The following is a 16,442-nucleotide window of genomic DNA, read 5'->3' as shown; positions in this document are numbered from 1 at the left end:
CATATATACTCCATATTTATACATAAAGACATGCGCGCATGAACACACACACTTATAACCATCATCAATATATATGTGTGTGTATGCAATATACCTCAAGATTAACTTATAAATTTTGAAACAAAATCAAAAGATGATATAAACTATAAGTAAATAGATCATATGCATGTATATATAACCATAATCGGTCAAAAAACATAAACACTTCATTTTCTGATAACTGCAGAGAAAATTAAAGATCATCTTTTTCACCCGAGAAAAACCGACCAACACCCGATTGGTATACTGGTCGAAGTTAGCTGATGTGTAGATCAGTTTAACGGTTATTCAACAAGGTTTGACTTTTACATTTATCGACCGAACAACATTCAATTTACTTGATCAGAATTTTGTTTGATCTAGACACCACATGAGCAAGAGTAAAAAATATTTGACAACCTTTGACCGTGGTCAGAATAAGTGGTCGGTAATACACATATACTGATCGCCATTATCTTTAGGTCATTATTGTGTTTTAAATTCCGACCGATATTTCTGCACGGTCATTTCTTGTCATTATTTTGAGTTGGTCGAAATAAGCTGGTCAAAAAAGCCATATTTCTTGTATTGTGTGTTTCGTGTAGTGTGATATCTTCCCTAACTAGTACATATCACTTACTTTTTACTTTTTGATAGCTTCATTTCTCTCTCCCCCAATTCACAAGTAAATTTGATTATTAAAAAATAAGTTAGGACGTAGAAAACTAGATATTGCTTGGAATCAGACAAGTTTTGTATCTTAGAGGACTAAGTATATATATATATATATATTTCACATAAAGTTTTAGAAATTTGTTGAAGTTGCTCTTTATTATAATAAAATTTGATTTGTAATTTTCTTGGAAGTATAGGCAGGTGCTACACCAATGGACTATGAAAACTACATGAACACTTACCATTGTTAGACTGTAATATAAATTCATTTTTATTAGGCCTTCTAATTTTAACACTTTATAGTTTTAAAATGAATTCTTTACTTAATATGGTATCAAACTTATGAAGGAGCTCACAAAGTTTGACTCAGTGTCAAATTTATCACTTATTTAATACAATATAAAACATGTTAAGTACTTTTGTGAGTAAACTTGCCCCTATGCATAAAACTGATCTTCAAAAATTTATGATTTTATGTGTCAAATGAACAAGAATATATATATAAATATATAAACTTGCAAGAGGAAGGAACATAATTCTATGTTTGGAGAAAACAAATTTATGGAAGTTGATTAGATTATGAGTTTTAGGGGTTAGAGAATAAAATTACAATTTTTCTAAAAAATAATTACTTGCAGTTTCTTCATGGTGGTGAAAAAGGAAACTGTGGATTAGCTCCCGAATGTAGGTTACATGTGTGTAATGCTGGAGAGGTTGTGGCACTTTCTTAATGTTTTATATGTGACTTATACAATACAGTGGTTTCAAAATATATTATGTAATCTCTTGATTTAGTTGTTACAAATTTATTCTATTCATTGCAGATACTAAAATTTGTAACTATTATAAGTCATTAATGTGAAACTACATATCAATAACTACATGTATTATAAGTCATTTAGCCTTACTAAAATATATAACAAAATAACAAATATGAAGAATGAGTACATTGGTAAAAAAATGTTCATTCCTACGATGCCTCCTAAATAAAATGTTGTGTATCATATCCATTATCTTGTCCATTATAATCGTAACAAAGTCGTTCTCCCTTTTTTATATTACGAAGAGCGATAAGATAAACATGACATTTACCACGAACATTGTACCTCACAGATTTGAGGTTTTTCTTCTTTCTTCCCTCCCTGTATTTTTACAGCACTAGTCAATATTTTGGTATGGGTATCCATATTTTCTAGACAATGAAAAATATAGAATTAAAGGGTATGAACCACATAAATACTTACGCAGAATGGTTGTTAATGCCACTGATGAAGCGAGCTATATTTCCCCGCTTGTCAGGGCAAATAAAGAGACCATCTTCTTCTTCTGAGTCTCTGTAAGTAAGGAGGGTCATAAAGCTATCAAAATTCTCATCATCTCTCCGATTCCTCACAAAATCTACATCTCCTGTATACTCAGCAAGAAAAGTCATGGCTTTGATTGGACCATCTGCTTCAACTTTGTACCCGGAAATGCAAAAATGCATAATTAATATACATTCTATCTGTATAATTAATAACAAAACCCAATTAATCTATGAAATATGTTTTATACCCTTCCACTTCATCAAAAACAACTTTAAGAGGAGGACATTTTCCTTCTTTCATCATTGCTTTACATTTCTTTATTGTTATGTAATCTTCTGTAGATAGTTCCTAACCATATAAGAAATATAACATTAAATACAATGTGCATTCTGTTATGGATAAAAAGCTAAGGTTACTACTTGCTGTATTTAATACTAAGATTCGGGAGCTCAAGGCCTTTAATGGCTGCTCTCGTACTTCGTAGCTTAATTCTGCCTTTACGAGATGCCTACGTATCTCTGTGAATTAGAGAATCAAGCTAAAAAACGTAGTTCTGATTTGTGGGGTGAGACCCCTTATATAGATGTTGGTGGTCCTTGAATTGGACTTGGTATAGGAGACTTGATGGGCAAGTCTCATAATTAGAATGGACTTTGGAGTCCTAGATAGTAGGAAACTGATTCCTTATCCTTTTAGGTCCCCTTGAGGCTTATCTATAAGGATTTATATCCTTATCAGGACTCTTCTCAACAGCTGATTTTTCCCTTATTAATTAATTACGAAATTAATTAATAATCAGGGCTTTTGGGCCATTTTTATTCGACCAGACCTGATCTGATCCATCAGGCTTAACCTTTCTGGTCTGAATATCATACATCTTCATATTGGGCCTAGCAGCCCATTAATTATAAAATCAGGACTTATTTATCCCTATCATTTGCCCCCCAACTTTTGGGAAACATTGATTAGGTTTCGCAGAAGTTAAATCTATTCGTTCCCTTACAGGGTTTCGTTTTTGCGTAAAGTGTGGAGCGACCTACACATTTACAACGAATCTTCCTTTTATTCAGAAATTATCTTAATTTCCAGGAATTTTTCCCTAATTTTCTGGAATTTTCCCTAATTTTCTGGGATTTTTCCCTAATTTCTGGGATTTATCCTAATCTTCTGGATTTTTCCCTAATTTTCTGGATTTTTCCCTTAATTTCTGGGATTTATCCTAATCTTCTGGATTTTTCCCTAATTTTATGGATTTTTCCCTTAATTTCTGGGATTTATCCTAATTTTTCTGGATTTTTCCCTTAATTTCTGGGATTTATCCTAATTTTCTGGATTTTTCCCTTAATTTCTGGGATTTTTCCCTTAATTTCTGGGATTTATCCTAATTTTTCTGGATTTTTCCCTTAATTTCTGGGATTTATCCTAATTTTCTGGATTTTTCCCTTAATTTCTGGGATTTATCCTAATTTTTCTGGATTTTTCCCTTAATTTCTGGGATTTATCCTAATTTTCTGGATTTATTCCTTATTTCTGAAAATATTAATATTTTTCAGAAATTATTTAAGGAATTTCCTTATTTTTTTTTGTGATTTTCCAGGATTTTTCTTCCTTTTCTTTTTTTTTTTCTTTTTTTTTCTTTTATATAATTTTCGACCAGGAATCCATTCGACCAGGATCCTGGTCGAATTAACCCCCATATTGCCCTGGTCGACAGCTTTTCGAGCAGGAGTGTTTCGAGCAGAAGTCCTGGTCGAATTTCGGCCAGGATTTTTTCCTTTTTTTTTTTTTTGAACAGAAATCTTCGACTAGGATTTTCGGTCAGAATACATTTTTTGACCGATTTAGCCTTTCTTTTAAGCCCAGATCGACAAAAATTCGGGCAGGTTCTATTCGACCAGGTTTTTACCTTGCTTCCTGGTCGACAGGGTCAGGAAAAAAGGTCAGAAATCATTCAGGCATTCTGGTCGAATGAAACAAAATATTCTTTTCTTCCTTTTTCGATCAGGAATTTTTGGTCAGGATTCTTTTCTTGACCGAATTAACCTCCATATTGTGCCTTGATCGAAGCTTTTTTGAGCAGGATTGATTCGACCAGGGTTTTTATTTGATTTCTAGTCGAATGAGTAAGAAATGATCATTTTCATATCCTTTTATCTTGAAGTTGGGCCATATGTTTGGGCTGGACTCTCTCTTTTTTTGATTTGGGCCTAGATTCTTTTGGGCCAACCATTCAGTGGGTTTTTCCTTTTTGGGCCTTTGATTTTTAACTATTTGGGCCCTTTTCTGGGCTGGTTTTATTGGGCTAATCTTTGGGCCCACTCAAAAAGATATTAGGGCCTCAAACAGGGCTTTTATACCTGGGCCTTAGCTCTGGGCCTTTTTAGCCCTACACACTTGGATTTTCCAAGATTCTTATAAAATTGGGCCTTATCTCTAAGTCCAAATTCCAGGTTCTTTCTTCTAAGGTTTTTCTGGATTCTTCTAGAATCTTTGAAAATTTAAAATTCTTTACTCTTTCCAGTTTTTTCCAGGATTTTCCAGAACCTTCTCTTTGTTGGGCCCAAATGGGCTTTTTGAGGCCCAAACCACCTCTTCTTTGGCTATATAAAGGTGGGTGGGGGGAGTGTTCCTACTCACACTCTTCACTCCTCATTCCTTCCAACTTCCTACTCTCTCAACCTTCCTTCCCTAGCTTTCAGCCTCCTTCCTTCCACAGTTTCCAGGCTTTTCCCAGCTTTACTAATGGCTGACAAGAGTTCTGAGAGGGCGGCCAAGATAGCCTCGGCTTCAAAACGAGGTAAGGATATCGAGATCCGCTCTTCATATATGTCTTTAATTGATATGATTAACACTAGGGGGGATGAATATCCCTCCACTGCACATCTCGACTCTTTTAATCATTGTAATACTTGGCACAACATAGATTTCAATAAACTAAATGCTCGTTATAACGTTCTTCCTCCTCTTAGATTAGTTCCAGTCTCTGGTGGTGATCGTACTTGCCACTGGAGACCCGATACTCTCTTCATTTACACAGATGCCCTCAATGCTCGGCTTAGGTTTCCTTTTCACCCCTTCATTCCTCATCTTTTGGCTGATTTACAAATCAACCCGTGTCAGCTTCCTCCAAACGCCTGGAGGAACATTCTATGTTTTATGGTCTGCTGTCTTAGGGAGGGCTTTCCTCTTTCTGTAGCTGTTTTTAGGAAAGTCTTTCAGTGTTACAATAGTTCTTCCAATAACTGCGGTTGGGTCTATGTCAAGCAAAGGCCCAAAAGCAACATATTTTTAACAGTGCCTCTATTCCTGATAATAATCAAAATTGGAGGAATAGTTTCGTCGGGTTACGTTGGGAGAATGGTGACTGGGGCACACTTTTTCGATCTTCCTTTGGGAAGGTCAGTGATGGTAGCCTCAAATCCATTCACTTAACTCCTGAAGAAACTATTATTTATAATGGGCTTACTCAGGATGATGGCACGACCACCAGCTGGACTCTCTTAGAGGAGTTTTCCCTGATTCATGTGGGACTATCCTCTGTTTCTCAACAGGGTATTTTTCTTCCCTTCTCAATTTTACTTCATTTCATGCATTATTAACTTCACTTATTTTGTCCTTTGCTTTGTTTCAGCTGCTAAGGAGATTAACGAGGACAATGTTCCTTTGGTTGAGGAAACAGCTAGGATGAAGAAAGCTCGGCTCGCAGGCCTAGACACCCGGGAAAAGGCCACGGAGCCTATCTTTTTGAAGAAGCACAAAGAGCCTATAGGGGAGGCCTCAACTGAAGGAGCTGGAGGCCATGGTACTCCTATCACTGCTGCTGCCCCTACTGCTGCTGCCACAGGCGCCTTTCAGCCTCTCTGGGGATTCCGCCGAGGGGACACCGTAGTTGGTTCCACGAAACATGCTTGGGATTGGTCTTACCATAGCGTGACCCCCAAGGATTTTACTGATATGGTGGCCACCCCTGATCTTGAGAGGATCAAGCTCATGGGAGCTCAGTCTCTGGCTTCGGTATGCCTTCTCTTTTTTTGAACTTATTTTTCGTTCTTGTAGCATTGCCTTATACTTTGTTAATTGCTTTGTTTCAGTCTAACGCCTATTTTCAAGGCGCTGTGAGGCAAGCCGAATCATGGAAGCGGGCTTCTGATAAGGCCGATAATTCCCTCAGGAGGCAACAGAAGAAGTATGCTACCCTGGAGAAGAAGCTCAAGCGCAAGGAGGAAGAACTCGGAGAGTCTAACGCCGAGCTGGTGGTACTTCGGGCGGAGAAGGATAAAGCTATAGACAACTATCTGGACTCGGAGGAGTTTGCCCAATCCATGAGGATTAGGGATGATTCAGTCTTTCCCGAGTTTTTTAGGACTGGTTGGGACACGACCCTTGGGACCGTGAACGAGGCTTGTCCTGATATTAACCCGGCGGACTACATCTGCCCTAATGACGAGGCTTTGCTACAGAGGTTTCGTACCCGAGTAGTTGTCTCGGACCATGTTCCTCAGGATCCACTCCTTCCTCCTCCCGAGTCTTCTTCCAGACCTGCTGAGGACGACAACTCTTCCTCCTCCTCCGAGACGACAGAAACATCCAGCGAGAGTGGAGAGGACGATGATATGGATGCCGAGGGTACTTCAGCTCCTTAGAGCTTTTTCAGTCCTGCGTGGCTTTTTTTATTTTCGAGACTTTATTTATCAAACTTTTGTAACATCTATAAGATCTATTTCATTTATCACCTTTTATGCTTGCATCCATGCATTTGATTTTTATTTGTTAGGCCACAAACATACTTTGAAGAACTTATGAATTTCATAAAATTGTCTGGGATTCGTCCCTTACACAAGTCTTAATAAATTTCGTAATAAGGCTAAAACATATAAATCGTAAGCAAGCAAAGCTTCAAGGTGCTTTTCAACCTACTCGCCATCCTGACGAGTGAGAATCGTATCCGGCTTCCCTACACATAGTAAACCTTCAGGTTTTGTGCATGCCAAGTTCTCGGGACTTCAAAACCATCCATAGTCTCTAGCTTGTAGGTTCCTCTACCTTGAACACTCTTGACTCTGTACGGCCCTTCCCAATTCGAGGCAAGCTTCCCTTTTTGTCCTACACCAGATGCTTCTATCTTCCTCAAGATTAGATCTCCTTGTTTAAAAAACCTTTCTTTAACCCTTAGGTTGTAGTAGAATGAAGCTTTTTTCTGATATTCTACTATCTTTGCATGTGCTTTGTCTCGCACTTCATCAATTAAATCCAGGGCTAATCTCTGCCCTTCCTCATTTTCTTTCTCATCGAAAGCCTGAATCCTTGGAGAGGAATGTGATATCTCCACGGGAACTACTGCTTCCGCCCCATATGCCAACATGAAAGGAGTTGCATCTGTCGTGACTCTACAAGTAGTCCTGTAGGCCCATAATATTGGAAGTATCTCATCTACCCAATTATTTCTTGACTTCTCGATCCTCTTCTTTAGTCCATCCAGGATTATCCGATTTGCTACCTCTGCTTGTCCATTGGCTTGCGGGTGAGCCACAGAGGTGAATCGTAACTCGATTTCATTTTCTTCACAATACTTCTTGAATTCCTCATTGTTGAATTGTGTTCCATTGTCAGTGACAAGGATACGGGGAATTCCATATCGGCACATAATGTTTTCCCACAGGAATTGTGCAACCTGCTTAGTAGTGATTTTGGCCAAGGGTTTGGCTTCAATCCACTTGGTGAAATAATCAATGGCTACAATCAGAAATTTCCTTTGTGCCGTGGCCATAGGAAAAGACCCTAGAATATCCATCCCCCACATGGCAAAGGGAATAGGCGAGTTGATAGAGGTCATCATCTCAGGGGGTTGTCTAACAATTGGTGCATGCTTCTGACAGCGGTCACACTTCTTTACATATTCTTTGGCATCAGCCATCATTTCTGGCCAATAGAAGCCTAAACGAGTTATCTTATGAGCCAAGGCCCTGCCCCCCAAGTGTTGCCCACAAATACCTCCATGCACTTCCTCAAGAGCTAAGCGTGCCTCATCGGGCCTGAGACACCTCAAGTAAGGAACCACGAAAGACCTTTATATAGAATCCCATCTATCAAAGAGTACCTTAGTGCTCGAACAGTTAACTTCCGTGCCTCAATTGCATCGCTTAGCAACCAACCGGTCTGAATGTGAGCCTTGATGGGATCAATTCATGATGTTCCCAAGCCTACGGGAGCCACAAGCTTAACATCTATGCTTCGTGTCTTCAAAACACGGAAGTACACACTTCCTGAACTTTCTTCAATCTCAGATGAAGCAAACTTTGATAGCGCATCTGCTTTAGCATTTTCTTCCCTTGGAATGTGTTCAACATGGCATTCATTAAATTGGGTCATCACAGCCCTTACTAGGCGAACATACTTAGCCATCGTATCATCCCTTGCTTCAAATTCTCCCTTTACCTGGGATATGATCAACTTCGAGTCTCCACGGACCTTTAAGTTTTTGACTCTAAGTGTCCCAGCTAGACCAAGGCCAGCAATCAGGGCTTCATACTCTGCCTCATTGTTTGTGGTTGGGAAGTCTAGCTTCATGGCATACTCAATTAAGAATCCATCAGGGCTTTGCAAAACCAACCCTGCTCCACTGGAATTTGTTTTTGATGCTCCATCAAAATAGAGAACCCAATATTCTTTCTCCTTGTCCCTATTGTCGACTCCCTTGTCTTGAGGTATGGTATCTTCCTGCCCCCCGACTTCTTGGTTGGGTATGGTACATTCCACCACGAAGTCAGCTAGTGCCTGGGCTTTTATGGCCATACGTGGCTTATACTTGAGATCGAACTCTCCCAACTCTATTGCCCACTTAATCAGTCTCCCACTTGCCTTGGGACTGTGAATGATATTTCTCAGTGGCTGATTTGTTAGCACTTCAATTTGGTGAGCTTGAAAATAAGGACGCAGCTTTCTTGAAGCCATTACCAAGGCTAAAGCGAATTTCTCAATGGCTGAATAATTCCACTCAGCACCATGCAAAATTTTGCTGACATAGTATACGGGTTTCTGGACTTTCAGTTCCTCCTTAACCAACACCGCGCTCAAGGCGCTTTCTGAAACAGCCAAGTACAAGAATAAAACTTCACCCAGAACTGGCTTGGCCAACAACGGGGCCTGGCCCATATACTTCTTTAACTCTTCAAATGCCTTCTGATTTTCCTCACTCCATACAAAGTCTTTAATGTTCTTTAATGACTTGAAGAATGACAAGCACTTGTCTCCTGACTTGGAGATGAATCGTCCTAGCGCAGCAACCCTTCCTGTGAGTTTCTGAACATCCTTGACAGTTTTTGGGGGTTCCATGTCCAGGATTGCCTTTATTTTATCGGGGTTAGCCTCAATTCCCCTCTTTGAGACCATCAATCCCAAGAATTTTCCAGATCCTACTCCGAAAGCACACTTTGTAGGATTCAATATCATCTTGTGGTACCTCAGGACCTCAAAAGCTTCCCTCAAATGGGTTATATGATCAGTCTTTACTAGACTCTTGACTAGCATGTCATCAACATAGACTTCCATAGTCTTCCCAATAAGATCCTTAAAAATTTTATTCACCAACCTTTGATAGGTGGCTCCTGCATTCTTGAGACCAAACGCCATAACAAGATAACAATAAACACCAAAGTCAGTGATAAATGATACCTTTGGAATGTCATCCTTATGCATTTTGATCTGGTTGTATCCGCTAAACCCATCCATGAAACTCAGCATTTCATGTCCAGCGGTGGCATCAATCAAAGTATCAATTCTAGGCAGCGGAAAACAGTCTTTGGGGCATGCATCATTCAGATCGGTGAAGTCTATACACATCCTCCACTTTCCATTAGCCTTCTTCACCATTACAGGGTTTGCTAACCACTCCGGAAATTGAATCTCCTCAATGAAACCAGCCTCTAAGAGCTTTTCCACTTCCTGCTTTATAGCCTCTTGTCTTTCCGGGGCAAAATTTCTTTTCTTTTGTTTCACTGTCTTCCGGCTTGGATCCACGTTTAACTTGTGAGTAATTAACTCCGGGTCTATGCCTGGCATATCAGCTGCTGACCATGCAAACACATCACTATTTTCTTGCAAAAATTTCACTAACTTCCCTCTAAGGGGCTCCTCTAATGTAGCTCCAATGAAAGTCATCCTCTCAGGATTCTTGGGATCTAAAGGAACCGAAACCAATTCTTCTGCTGGCCTTCCTCTATTCTCATCATTTTCTCGAACATCCATATCTTCAATAGGAAGAACCTGCCCCCCGACTCCATCTGCCCTCAAAGAGGCCACATAACAGCTTCTAGCCATTTTTTGATCCCCTCTCTCTTCTCCAATCCCGTTTCGGGTGGGAAACTTCATGACTGAATGCTAGGAAGAGGGGACTGCCTTGAAGGCATGTATCCCTGTTCTCCCCATGATAGCATTATAGGTTGAACTAGCCTTTACCACTACGAAATCCAGCATCTGCGTTGCTTGCCTTGGCTCCGTACCTATGGTGGTTGGCAACTTGATTATCCCTTCCACAGGACATTCTACTCCAGCAAATCCATATATCGGCATGTCGGTTGGTGTTAACTGGGAGTCGTTATACCCCATCCTTAGAAAGGTGTCGTGGAGCAAGATATCCACAGAAGCACCATTATCCACAAGGACCCTCTTAACCGGGCTATTTCCTATTATCGGCGTTATGACCAGCGGGTCGTCATGGGGAAACTTCACACCCTCTAGGTCGGAATCATCAAAAGCCAATGTTACTTCTGTCCTGGCCCTCTTCGGGGCTTCTCCAACAATATGCATAACCTCTCTAGTATATGCCTTTCTGGAATTTTTGGACAATCCAGCAGCAGTTGGACCTCCAAAGATCGTGTTTATCACAGGCCCTCGAGGTCTCGGCCCTCCATAAATGGTGTTTATAACTGGTCCTCTAGGTTGGGGATTCCGCCCCTGATCATCTTGGTCCCTCCTACGATCTTCAAAGTTCTTCCTTCCATTATTATTTCTGTCTCCTCCATCTCCAGTATACTTGTTCAATCTTCCTTTTCGAATCAAAAACTCAATTTCATCTTTCAACTGTCTACACTCATCGGTGTCATGGCCAACATCTTTGTGAAACCTGCAATACTTGCCCTTATCTAGCTTGGCGGGATTAGCCTTCAAGGGCTTAGGCCAGCGAATATCTCTGTCTTTCTCAATCTCCATCAAAATCTGACTTCTGGGAGCATTCAGCTTAGCGTATTCAGTGAACTTTTGCCCAGGTCCTCCCTTCTTGGGGGTTGAATCAGGGTTTTGTTCAGTTCTAGGATATTTATCCTTAGCGATATACTCCAAATCAGTTTTTCATTTCTTGCCTCCAGTGGGCTCATTACTTACTACGGTCTTCCTCATACTTTCTTCAACCTTGATATACTTCCCTGCCCTCTCTTGGAGCTGCAACATGCTCTCAGGGGGTCGTTTGGCCAAAGACATCTTGAAAAACTCATCCCTAGTTCCTTGTTGCAGTGCTATCATGGCTACCTTATCATCAAGGTCTGGGACTTTTAAAGCCTCCTTTGTAAAACGATTCAGGTAATCTCTTAAGGATTCCTTAGCTCCCTGCACAAGACTCATAAGAGATGCTGAACTTTTCTCATGGACTCTTCCACTGATGAATTGCTTAATAAAAGCCTGACTTAATTCTCTGAATGATCCAATAGAATTTGGGGGTAGGCGACTGTACCATCTTTGAGCCATACCCGACAGGGTTTGAGAAAAGGCCCGACATTTTATAGCATCGTTCACGGGTTGCAGCAGTAGTGCATTAGAGAATGTGCTAACATGATTAGCGGGGTCTCCCGTGCCATCATAGGCTTTGATAGTGGGCATCTTGAATTTCCTTGAGATATGGGCATTCATTATCTCTTCTGTGAAGGGTGGAGTTGGATCATCAGGATCTCCAAGGGGAAGGAGATTGCTTGGATCAGTTCTTGGGACAGCAGCCCTTCTTCTTACCGGACCATCCAGGTCTATGATAGGAGGAGGATTTCTCCCCCTAGGAGGTATGTGGGTTCTGGTGGCTTGGTGAGCCTCCAAGTCACGCCTCAGCCTTTGGATTTCAGCCTCATGAGCCCTGATCTTTTCCTGCACTTCTTGGGGATTCGCCCCTGGGGTGCTTTGGGGGCGTTGCCTTCCATCGGCCATTGGCTCTTTTCCAGGACGCCTCCTTCTCGGGGCCACTTCATCATCCGAAGATTCAGAGTCTCTCTCAGTGTATGGACCAGAAAATTCCCGATCCTCAGGGATAGGATCCAAACCTCGTATATAGGGGGGCGACCGCCCTCGTGCTTCACTTCGCCCAGCATATCCGCTTCCTCCAACCTCAGGGTGAAGGGGCATCCCATAAGGGGGGTTAGTAGTAATAACAGTTGAATATTCATACCCGACGGGTCGAGAATTCACAGGTATATGTACTTGTTGAACTTGAGGATTCGTACCTTGAATAGTCGGGGGAGTTGTCCCTTGTGGCTGAGGTTGAGTTGCCCCTGTCTGGGCTTCCCCCTGAGTAGATGCATAAGTTGAATGGGGAGGAACCTCCACGGTTGATGAAATCACCTGGGTTGTCTCTGATGGTGTTCCTTCCTTTAGAGCTCCAATTGTTCTCCGTGTTCTCGCCATGGTTGTTGTTTTTCCCACAGACGGCGCCAAATGTTATGGATAAAAAGCTAAGGTTACTACTTGCTGTATTTAATACTAAGATTCGGGAGCTCAAGGCCTTTAATGGCTGCTCTCGTACTTCGTAGCTTAATTCTTCCTTTACGAGATGCCTACATATCTCTGTGAATTAGAGAATCAAGCCAAAAAACGTAGTTCTGATTTGTGGGGTGAGACCCCTTATATAGATGTTGGTGGTCCTTGAATTGGACTTGGTATAGGAGACTTGATGGGCAAGTCTCATAATTAGAATGGACTTTGGAGTCCTAGATAGTAGGAAACTGATTCCTTATCCTTTTAGGTCCCCTTGAGGCTTATCTATAAGGATTTATATCCTTATCAGGACTCTTCTCAACAGCTGATTTTTCCCTTATTAATTAATTACGAAATTAATTAATAATCAGGGCTTTTGGGCCATTTTTATTCGACCAGACCTGATCTGATCTATCAGGCTTAACCTTTCTGGTCTGAATATCATACATCTTCATATTGGGCCTAGCAGCCCATTAATTATAAAATCAGGACTTATTTATCCCTATCACATTCAATTAAGATAAATTCGAAAAGAAAAGAACATTACTTAACAAAGGAAACAAGTTGTGCTCATATAATTACCAAGTATAAATTTAAAATGTATATACCTCGATGTCATCTGCCTCATACTTGGATTGATTAGCAGATTTAGGAGCCATGTCATGTGAGTATGTCAGTTTATCACTAAATGCTACGTTCTTACTCTGCAGAGCAAAACGTAAAGAATCCATTTGTCTGTTCCTACTCTCAACATCATTTGCTGGAACGTACGGAAGAAATTTTGTATATTTTTTTGGCAAATGTTTACGCCTTTTTTGAGGACCTAGAATATCAACAATATATAAGATAGCTATCAAAATATTAAAATATTAGTGGCATGGATTCAAAAATATGAGGTCATTACAATAATTCATAATACAACTAAGTAATTTATAATACAACTATAAGTAGAAAAAATATTATGAATCATGTTTATATTTTTAAATATATTTTAAATAAAGCTCAAGTAAGATAAATGTCAATTATTTACATTTGTAAAGAAACAATTTTTTTTAATGTATATGTGAAAAATTAGCACATCTTTAGTTGTACCTAGTTAGTTTAAATGATGTACACAACTTTGAGAAATAGGCCCCTACCTGCTACAAAGAAGTTAGGGGGATTTATGGTCTGTTTTTGCTTTCGACAAGATTAGTACTAATAAAACAATATGCTATTGATAAAATGCAAAATTATGTCACATAATATGGAAATTAGAAAAATTAAAATTAAAATTAAAACACTTCATATACTAAATAACAATAATAAAAGATTAACAACATATATATATATATATACACAATTCCAAAAATGATCAATAACTTGATTTAAAAATAATAAAATCTTACCTTCCGGTGAAATGTATTTAGCTATAATCCCAAAATACCTCTTCCTTGATTTACTAGATCCATCTGTGGTTGATTCTGCAATATAATCAAATCAAATTTAAAAAGAACTCCCAATTGTAAAATTAAATAAAAAAAAATTCAGGACCACATTTTTCCTATTTACCTTACTTTGATTTTTAAAGTTACACAAGTTCTATAATTTTCACAAACACACAAAGTTCTACCTCTTTTAGTAGAAACTCTTCATTATTGAAACTGAAAATACAAATTTATCATTTAATGTGTAGATTTTAATTATGTGAATTACATTTATTTGTATATTTAATTTAATAATATAATAATAATAATAATAAATGAATTTTAGCTAAAATTTATTTACATTTAGATATATTAAAATTTCAAACTATTATTATCATCTGCCTTTAGTTTGAAATCAGAATTCTACAACCAATGGTTTATTAACAATTGTAACAATTGTAATCTCAAATCAACACTTAGGTCACAACAATTATTACTAACTTGTATTTCAGATCAGTGCGACTAAAACTTAGATATTAATTTTATTAGGACCCGCACAAACATAAAATGTAATGAAGTAGAGTGACAGATACCTTCTGGGTGCTTACTGCGGCAACCATCACAATACCAGTTTTCAGGGGGAATTTCAAGAACAGCCGGTCTCAGACACTTCATATGAAACCCATTATCACAATCATCACATATCAATATTTGGTCCTCTTTGTCCCCAAATCCACATATCTTACATGTGAGCTCATTATAATAAATATGTGGAGCCACAACAACTATGGTTGCCTTCAGGAGATCTTCTATATATTTCTCTTTTGGGTGGACTGGGGGGCCGGAGATGTTGGGAAGATGGGGCCGAGAATCGACTGGTATATTAACTTGTTTTGTGGCCTGATATAAATCGGCCAGTGACCTAAACTTGTGCACACGCGGGACCTTCTTAGGTGGAAACTGTGGGAGGTGGTTGGGTTGAGAATGTGGGGGGTGGTTGGGTTGGGAAGCTATAGGTGTGTTGAATGAAGACATCTTCAGATCTGTTGTGAAATGTCTGAGCTTGTGTTTTGTAATTGGGGATTTTTGTAATTGAAGATGTTGATAGGGAGAGGGCTTGTGAAAAGGGATTTATAGATACAATACAGGGGGAGTTTTCTAGGGGCTGAGTTTTCTAGGAGCTGAGTTTTCTAGGGTTTAGCGGTTAGCAATATAGCTGTTACCAATATAGCCGTTATCAATATATATTTTAGTAATTTACACACTATCTTTTTTTTCAACATATATCATTGTAGTTTTAATAATAATTCTACAATATTTTATAATACTTGATAATATTAAATGTATTTTGTCAATTATTATTTTAATTGAATTGTTATTCCAAAAAATGATATGTGTGAAGCAAATTTATCAAATTTAGCACTCTCAATACACAATATGCACACCCTCTATATATCATCATAAATTTACATGTTTCAAAAAATTAACTATTTTCAAGTAAATAATATTTAATTTAATAGGTGAAGGTACGAGTTTTTTTTCTCAAAAAGTCTTTTTTTCCAAGAGAGAAATGATGTAAAATGTAAACTCCAATTCACATTTAAATTACAAGATTACCAATAATAAAACAAAGTCAACAATTTCATTATTGAAAAATCAAAGGTGAATATTTAATTAAGTTATCAAAAGAATAAAATTATGAAAGTGAGCTTATTTACCAACTTCAATCCCCCAAATAAAAAGTGGTCACTTTATTTTTTGAATTTTTTTGGATTGTTTTAAGATATGTAAGTTCTTTATTCAAAAGTCTTAGAATTCTTAATTCCTTCATTTCATTGACAACTTGCATGCAATTTTTTTAGAAATACTTCATTGATTCATTGAGAAAAGATTAAACTAAAATCAAATTCCCCTAAAAAAAGTAAAATCGAGCTAGTAGGTGAGTTAAAGAAAAGCAAAAAAATTGGTCTATAAAAATAGCATGAAAGAAATCTTGTTTGATCATAATATTTCAAGTAGCAATTAAACATGATTTTCTCCTTGGCACATTGTCCACTATTCCATGTGTACCTGTTACATTTCCTACACCACTTACCCCATCATAGGAATGTGCTTTATAAGATGTATCTTTAATGATAATCTCATCCCATCATCTCACCTTTATGATATAATGTACAAGATCCATAAAAATTGCTATGAATCAATATACTACAAGAAAAATATCCATAGACATCGATTTTCGACGATATCTATGTTGTTTTACAACAGATATTGATGTCGGTGATGTCTATTGTAGACATTGGTCATA

The 16,442-nt window shown here is 38.5% G+C and overlaps 1 pseudogene; it reads right to left on the bottom strand.

The window, feature by feature from the left end:
• Positions 1-1,675: 1,675 nt before the first annotated feature.
• LOC141720313 (putative Histone-lysine N-methyltransferase ATXR5) lies at positions 1,676-15,169 on the bottom strand (annotated as a pseudogene).
• Between the last annotated feature and the right edge of the window lie 1,273 nt (positions 15,170-16,442).

This window comes from Apium graveolens, chromosome 4, assembly GCF_009905375.1.
Source record: "Apium graveolens cultivar Ventura chromosome 4, ASM990537v1, whole genome shotgun sequence".
Lineage (NCBI taxonomy): Eukaryota > Viridiplantae > Streptophyta > Magnoliopsida > Apiales > Apiaceae > Apium > Apium graveolens.
Note: the sequence above shows the minus strand (reverse complement) of the source record. Positions and strands in the feature narration are given on the sequence as shown.